The sequence below is a fragment of the Uloborus diversus genome, chromosome 4 (assembly GCF_026930045.1).
Source record: "Uloborus diversus isolate 005 chromosome 4, Udiv.v.3.1, whole genome shotgun sequence".
In the NCBI taxonomy this organism is placed as follows: Eukaryota; Metazoa; Arthropoda; class Arachnida; order Araneae; family Uloboridae; genus Uloborus; species Uloborus diversus.
This window is the reverse complement of record NC_072734.1, coordinates 70,504,131-70,513,315: the sequence shown is the minus strand read 5'-3', so window position 1 is coordinate 70,513,315 and position 9,185 is coordinate 70,504,131.

The following is a 9,185-nucleotide window of genomic DNA, read 5'->3' as shown; positions in this document are numbered from 1 at the left end:
GTGATGTCACTGTTTCTGACCAATTAAAATTAGTTCACGTTTCTCAAATATCAAGCACATAGATCGACAATAGCCTGATGTCAGGTTTTCCAAACAAAATTTTAGATTTTAATTCGTAGTTTCGAATTAATTTCTTTTTCATTTCAAACTTATAAAAAAAATTTCCAGCTTGTAAGAATATTTCTTTCAAAAACAGATTTTTGATTCAAAACAGTATTTTTTCAAACTTGTAATATTTTTCCACTTAGAAAATGAAATCAAAAATTTTTGTTTTCTTTAATCATATAAAATGTTTTTAAGAAATAATTTCTCAAACTTGTAATATTTTTCCACTAATTAAAAAAAAATCATTTTTTTTTTCAATCATATAAAAATAAATTTTTAATCTTACAACAGTAAATTTTTCCGCAAAAATATTTTTTTCAAATCAAAATAATAATAATATTTTTGTAACATATTGTTTTTTTTCCTTTCAATCTTTTTTTTTTTTTTCAAAAATTTTCAAACTTACAAAATAAAATTTTTTCAACTGAATCTTCAAACGAAATGCTTTAATTAAATTTAAAACTCAATATCACTTTACTCTTAGTATTAATAACCAATAGCACTTAACCATTTACTCTTTGCACTCTAAGTATTAATTAACACACACGCATTAGAAATAATAATAATAATGTTTAAGATACTTACAAATCATCCACTCAAGCTTTCAAATATCCATCTAGCATGTTATTGTTCATTCGTGTGAGGGAACTTGTAATAAAACTTTACTTATCAACCGAAATTATAAGCGAAAATATCGCATTTTTTAGCACTTAATATAATCCTACAATTAACAAATTGGTTTTAACTTTGAATTTAAGAAAAATAAAAACTATTACACACTTAGTAACATATCTATCGATGTATATTATTTCATGACAAATCACAAATAGGTGAGGATCTTTTATCGATCATGTGACCAACTAAGTTAAGAAAGAGCGTTCTTATCTCATATGAGAATTTATAAGTCTTTAATATTTCTCTTTAATGTAAGTGTATTGATACGTACGAGTTTGTGTATGTGAATATAACTGTGTATTGTTTTCAAACCATTGTCATGTTTAAGCTTTACGGTTCTAATTTTGACTTTCCACTTAGCATTATTTGAAGTCCTTCGCATGCATTAAACTATAGAAATATTACAAAAATTATATTTTCATTCAGTCTTAATTACAAAACCATACAATAAGATGAAGACAACACCGATAGTATAAAGATTACTTACAATAAAGTGCATATAAAAAATATATGTAAGAGTGATTTCAAAGTATAATCCATCAACCATATTCAACAACTCAATCAAAACACAAGTCTCTTTTAAAATGATAAACACAATTTATTCACACACACAGTAAAAGACAATTAAAAAAACTTTCATCTTTAAGTAAAACTCTTCAAAACTTTCAAGCGTATTTTTAACATCGATTGCATCAAATAAATCAGACACATGACATTTTAAACATGGACTATCAACATTCAAAGTAACGAAGTCACGAGTCAAGTTTTCCCAATTAACATTAAAAAGAGCCCGTTCGAAAAAAAGTGTCGAACTTTCGACCCCTTGTTAATGATTCACATTCATGCACTCTCATGTAAAAAATGAATCCATTTTTACAATCCACACATTCTTTTTTAGAAAGGTAGTTTATGTTGCATATGAGCTCATCAAATAGTCACTTACGTAGAGAATCAGCCAGTTTACGAACTTCTTGTGATGTATATGTGCTGATTTTATCACATCGACAATCACAGGGATATTTTTTCTCAATTTCCGAAAGGATGTACTCTTTTAGAGTATAAGTCATAAGTTTGTCTTTGACACTACGTGAGATACAAGGGGACGCGTAGCACAATTTGTCAATCTGGCTTTCCAAAAGTAGAACTCTATCAGGCATCAACTGGAACACTTCTCGTTTCAGTTTGAACAATCTTTGCACACTAACACAGATGTTACCATTCGCACTCGACTCTCCTTTTTTATAACAAAAGCGAAATCACGGTCTTCGATTAATTTTTGATTTACATTTTTACGTAGGCTTGAAATAAGTGATCTCCACACATCTGGTTCTAAGGAAATACCATCCATAGTTGGTCGAAAAATACCATCTTTCCCACACGTATATCTTCTAATATGCACGCGTGTACGTTTCCGAAAAGTATTCACCTAAAGTGAAAATACAATCACCCAAGTGTATCATATCATCAGGCTGTGGAGAAGCCTCAATGTTCATTTTCATGTTCGTTGCATCCCATCTGTTCATCTTCAGGCTTCAAAGTTTCAGAATGATTTTCACCAGCGTTAGTCATTCTTAACTCTCATAGGATTAGGAGTCACAATACTAAAACAACTTCCTGTGAACTTAAAAAATAAATCAAACTAGGTTTTAACACTAGCTGGTGAAGAAAAATCCTAAGTACATAGAATAAAATTTCACGATCTCTTTCAAAGCTCAGAATCACCCTGAAAATGATTCTCCAAACATCCACTATAAACCAATGAATATTCACTTTAACCAATGAGAAGTGTACATAAATCTCTTGCTACTGACGTCATAGAATATCACATGAACTTTTGAGCAGAATTGAGTTGTTTTACACAGTATTCAGATTTTTAGAAAATGCCAACACTTTGACTTCCAAATTCATCCTGACCTACTACGAGTAATTTTAAGATGGTAGCAGGTTTTCACATCACATCGAATGCCGATGACGTTTTCGCATCTCACGCATGACATGATCAATCACGTGTAATTGATCATGTCAATTTGCATGAGATGCGAAACCGTCATCGGCATTCGATGTGATGTGAAAACCTGCTACCATCTTAAAATTACTCGTAGTAGGTCAGGATGAATTTGGAAGTCAAAGTGTTGGCATTTTCTAAAAATCTGAATACTGTGTAAAACAACTCAATTCTGCTCAAAAGTTCATGTGATATTCTATGACGTCAGTAGCAAGAGATTTATGTACACTTCTCATTGGTTAAAGTGAATATTCATTGGTTTATAGTGGATGTTTGGAGAATCATTTTCAGGGTGATTCTGAGCTTTGAAAGAGATCGTGAAATTTTATTCTATGTACTTAGGATTTTTCTTCACCAGCTAGTGTTAAAACCTAGTTTGATTTATTTTTTAAGTTCACAGGAAGTTGTTTTAGTATTGTGACTCCTAATCCTATGAGAGTTAAGAATGACTAACGCTGGTGAAAATCATTCTGAAACTTTGAAGCCTGAAGATGAACAGATGGGATGCAACGAACATGAAAATGAACATTGAGGCTTCTCCACAGCCTGATGATATGATACACTTGGGTGATTGTATTTTCACTTTAGGTGAATACTTTTCGGAAACGTACACGCGTGCATATTAGAAGATATACGTGTGGGAAAGATGGTATTTTTCGACCAACTATGGATGGTATTTCCTTAGAACCAGATGTGTGGAGATCACTTATTTCAAGCCTACGTAAAAATGTAAATCAAAAATTAATCGAAGACCGTGATTTCGCTTTTGTTATAAAAAAGGAGAGTCGAGTGCGAATGGTAACATCTGTGTTAGTGTGCAAAGATTGTTCAAACTGAAACGAGAAGTGTTCCAGTTGATGCCTGATAGAGTTCTACTTTTGGAAAGCCAGATTGACAAATTGTGCTACGCGTCCCCTTGTATCTCACGTAGTGTCAAAGACAAACTTATGACTTATACTCTAAAAGAGTACATCCTTTCGGAAATTGAGAAAAAATATCCCTGTGATTGTCGATGTGATAAAATCAGCACATATACATCACAAGAAGTTCGTAAACTGGCTGATTCTCTACGTAAGTGACTATTTGATGAGCTCATATGCAACATAAACTACCTTTCTAAAAAAGAATGTGTGGATTGTAAAAATGGATTCATTTTTTACATGAGAGTGCATGAATGTGAATCATTAACAAGGGGTCGAAAGTTCGACACTTTTTTTCGAACGGGCTCTTTTTAATGTTAATTGGGAAAACTTGACTCGTGACTTCGTTACTTTGAATGTTGATAGTCCATGTTTAAAATGTCATGTGTCTGATTTATTTGATGCAATCGATGTTAAAAATACGCTTGAAAGTTTTGAAGAGTTTTACTTAAAGATGAAAGTTTTTTTAATTGTCTTTTACTGTGTGTGTGAATAAATTGTGTTTATCATTTTAAAAGAGACTTGTGTTTTGATTGAGTTGTTGAATATGGTTGATGGATTATACTTTGAAATCACTCTTACATATATTTTTTATATGCACTTTATTGTAAGTAATCTTTATACTATCGGTGTTGTCTTCATCTTATTGTATGGTTTTGTAATTAAGACTGAATGAAAATATAATTTTTGTAATATTTCTATAGTTTAATGCATGCGAAGGACTTCAAATAATGCTAAGTGGAAAGTCAAAATTAGAACCGTAAAGCTTAAACATGACAATGGTTTGAAAACAATACACAGTTATATTCACATACACAAACTCGTACGTATCAATACACTTACATTAAAGAGAAATATTAAAGACTTATAAATTCTCATATGAGATAAGAACGCTCTTTCTTAACTTAGTTGGTCACATGATCGATAAAAGATCCTCACCTATTTGTGATTTGTCATGAAATAATATACATCGATAGATATGTTACTAAGTGTGTAATAGTTTTTATTTTTCTTAAATTCAAAGTTAAAACCAATTTGTTAATTGTAGGATTATATTAAGTGCTAAAAAATGCGATATTTTCGCTTATAATTTCGGTTGATAAGTAAAGTTTTATTACAAGTTCCCTCACACGAATGAACAATAACATGCTAGATGGATATTTGAAAGCTTGAGTGGATGATTTGTAAGTATCTTAAACATTATTATTATTATTTCTAATGCGTGTGTGTTAATTAATACTTAGAGTGCAAAGAGTAAATGGTTAAGTGCTATTGGTTATTAATACTAAGAGTAAAGTGATATTGAGTTTTAAATTTAATTAAAGCATTTCGTTTGAAGATTCAGTTGAAAAAATTTTATTTTGTAAGTTTGAAAATTTTTGAAAAAAAAAAAAGATTGAAAGGAAAAAAAACAATATGTTACAAAAATATTATTATTATTTTGATTTGAAAAAAATATTTTTGCGGAAAAATTTACTGTTGTAAGATTAAAAATTTATTTTTATATGATTGAAAAAAAAATGATTTTTTTTTAATTAGTGGAAAAATATTACAAGTTTGAGAAATTATTTCTTAAAAACATTTTATATGATTAAAGAAAACAAAAATTTTTGATTTCATTTTCTAAGTGGAAAAATATTACAAGTTTGAAAAAATACTGTTTTGAATCAAAAATCTGTTTTTGAAAGAAATATTCTTACAAGCTGGAAATTTTTTTTTATAAGTTTGAAATGAAAAAGAAATTAATTCGAAACTACGAATTAAAATCTAAAATTTTGTTTGGAAAACCTGACATCAGGCTATTGCCGATCTATGTGCTTGATATTTGAGAAACGTGAACTAATTTTAATTGGTCAGAAACAGTGACATCACTTGAAAGACGTAGGCCAGGTGGTGAATAATACTAGCACGTGGGGTTTGTTATCTGTTATCGGTAAAGGGGTAGGTAGCAATATTGATAAAGTCATTTTCTCAATTCGCCTCGATGTGTGTGTGTGGACGATCCGAAGTGCTGTGGGATTACGGTAGTTTCTTTCAACAGCCGAGTTGATTTGCGATATCACGGCATGCGTTCTGCAAATCGACGATGGGCAGCCAGCCGTATGCAGCGATTTCAAATAAAACATGCATGTAATTGTAATTTTGTGAGATTGAGTTATAATTAACAATCCACTTATTACAATTTCATTCACTGTTTTTAAATAACTTCGCGATAGCTGGTACTTGAGGGATTTCACCCCAAAAAGGTTAGTCTTTTGTACTTAATTTTAGTCAGTATTTAGCTATAACTTAATTTGTCAAAATTTAGATTAAGTTTCTTAATTTAACGTATAGCTGTCCATTTGAATGTATCGTTCGAAAAGGATAAAGACTAAAATAAATGATATCGATTTTGTTAAAGAAATTAGTTGTTAAAGTAAAATATTATTGGGAAAATGAAATAGCCAAAGTGATTCTAATTCATGAAGGTTGAAAATTTTGTTTTATTCTAACAAGAGTGCTTGTATGAAAAAAAAATAATAAAGTAAAACACTATGCGATAAAATGACTAAGTTAAATACTAATCAAAAAAAATAATTAATAGAGTTGATTAAATAAAATGTGATAAATTAAATGAAACTCTTGAAAAGCATATGTAGTGATAAAATATAACTTGAGTGGGAAATTTGGTTACAGTAAAAAATTATTTAAGAAGATAACTTTTTAAAATTCATGAAAATATTTGATAGTGATAAGTGTTAATTAATGCTAAGAGTAAATTGATTCCAAGTTTTGAAATGAATTTCAGTAGAAGTTATTTTTCGGTAAGTCTATTTTTAAAATTTGCTGACATGAAGTTTTGATACTCGACTTATAGTTTTAACATTTCTTGGGTACTTCATTGATGTTTAACATTTTTGTGTTATGTGTTTTATTTTACCGTAGGTAAAAATAATTAAATAAAAGTGAAATTTATAAATTGTAATGAAAATTCTGTTAATGAAATTGGTTGGTTGTAAAGTAATATTTTGGAAAAGCTGTAATGAATGATAAATAGTAAAACGCAGTAAGTAAAATAGTAAAGTATGGTAAAGTAAAATAAAATAGTCAGAGGGGATTTAATTCATGAAAGTTGAAAATTTTGTTTTATTCCATCAAGAGTGTTTGCATGAAAAAAAAAATAAAGAAAGGAAAATATGATTAACTTAAATATCGATGATAAAAAATAATTATTAGAGTTAATTAAATGAAATGCGATAAATTAAGTGAAACTCATGAAAAGCATATGTAGTGATAAAATATAACTTGAGTGGGAAATTTGGTTACAGTAAAAAATTATTTAAGAAGATAATTTTTTAAAATTCATGAAAATATTTGATAGTGATAAGTGTTAATTAATACGAAGAGTAAATTGATTGTAGATTTTGGAAAATTAAATGGATAAATGTATAAAAATAATAACGTATGTGATAATGTAAAATAATAATAATGAAAAAGAATCAAAGACGATTAAATGAATCTAAATCGTAAATGAGTTGCTATTTTAGTAAACTCAAACTAGAGTGAAAAGCATTTTAGTAGGAACATGTTAAAATCTCTTGTGCTAAGAAAAATAAATAACTTTTAAGCATAATTTTGTAACTGGAATAAATGTATGATAAAATGATTAAGTTAAGTATTAATGAAAAAGTAATTATTAGAGTTAATTAAATGGAATGTGATAAATTCAATGAAACTCTTGAAACGTATATGCAGTGATGAAATGTAACTTGAGTGCGAAATTTGCTTACTGGAAAAAATTAATTAAGTTGATTTTTTAAAATCCGTAAAAATTTGTTAATGATAAGTGTTAATTACTACTAAGAGTAAATTGATTGCAAGTTTGACATGATTGCAAAAATTGTAGACATGATAATGTTTCGAAAAATTTGAAGGTTCGATTCCTGTCACTACTTGTGAAAAATTTCTAAGTTTAAAAATATCGGAAAAAAAAAACGATAAAGTAAAAACAAGCGAGAAAATGATCAAACTCTAAAATATACTAAAAAAATCGAAATCACGAAAAAATAATCTAAGTCTGAAATGCTTGAAATTAGTTAAAGACTAAAAAGCTAAGAAAATAGTTAAAGACTGAAAATAATTGAAAAACGCTAAAATAGTGAAAAAAATCAAAGTGCTAAATGACAGGAAAAAACGTTAAAGTTCAAAATGTGTGAAAGTATATTTAAGTTAATTATTTCTTTGAAAATTTAACAAATAAGAAAAAATATTTTGTTGTATGAAAGTCAAAAAAAAAATTAGTTAAGAAAATTATTTCTTCGAAATTTTTACAAGTTAGAAAAATTATTTGTAAATTTGACAAAGAAAAAAGAAATTAGTTAAGAAAATTTAACAAGTTAGAAAAAATAAAAAGGATAAAGTTTGAAATGCATGAAAAAGAAAATCAAAGTTTAAAATATATTTCAAGTCCACAAAGCATTGAAATAAATCAAAAATCTCGAATGGGTTGTATTTAAATAAATCTTTACTTAAGTGAAAACTTTGTTATTATGAAAAATAATAATAATAATGATGATAGTTTCAATTATGAGCTGAAATTCAGTTAATGATATGCCATGATTAGTACTAAAGAGTAAATTAACTGATGGTTTTAAAATTAATTTAATTGTAATATTCGTTGTCATGGTACAGATTCACATTAAGACTGAAAGAGTAATGAAAAATATAGCATAGTGGTTAGCATACGTTTTTGCTAACTCAAAGTTTGGGTGTTCGATTCCCAACTTCAACACTCTGTAAAAATAAAAATAATTAAATTCGCAGAAATAAAAAAAAAATAAAAATCAACCTCTCAATAGATGGCGCCATGAACGTTAAACAACGCATAAGTTAAAGCATAGCAACAGGTGTTGCCAACCGAAAACTAAAAACTCTGGTTGTCATGACAACAAGTGTTGCCATTCCAAAACCGAAACTCAAACAAGTGTTGCCATCCAAAAAGTAAAAACTTTGTGGATACCATGACAACAAGTTCAAAATATTCTAAGTCCGAAAACGCGGGAAAAATATCTAAAACGCGGGAAAAACCCTCGTCACCTTCTACGGGTTCTCGCGGCGGCCCCCGTCGTGGGGAGGATCAACCCCAAGGTCGGGAGGGGGTGGGGAGGAAGTGGAGGAGGCGGTGGGAGGAAGAGTGGGAGGGGGAGGCGGTGTTAACACCGCAACACCGCCTCCTGGTGCAGAACTCTCATTATTCCCCTACTTATCCGTGACAGCATTATTCATTTTCTTTCAAACAAGAATTGAAGCAGTGAAAAGCAAAGGGAAGTAAGTAGAAATCTTCAAGGGTTAAGTAAAACGCGTTTAAAGTTCCTGTAATAGGTAGACTTTCATTCCATTTTTTTTTTCCAAAGTCATGCTGCATTGGAGCACATACTAGAGCTACTAGTACTATCTCTTGCCCCAAAATAGAGGAGTGATTCGCCTGTCATTTGTACTGG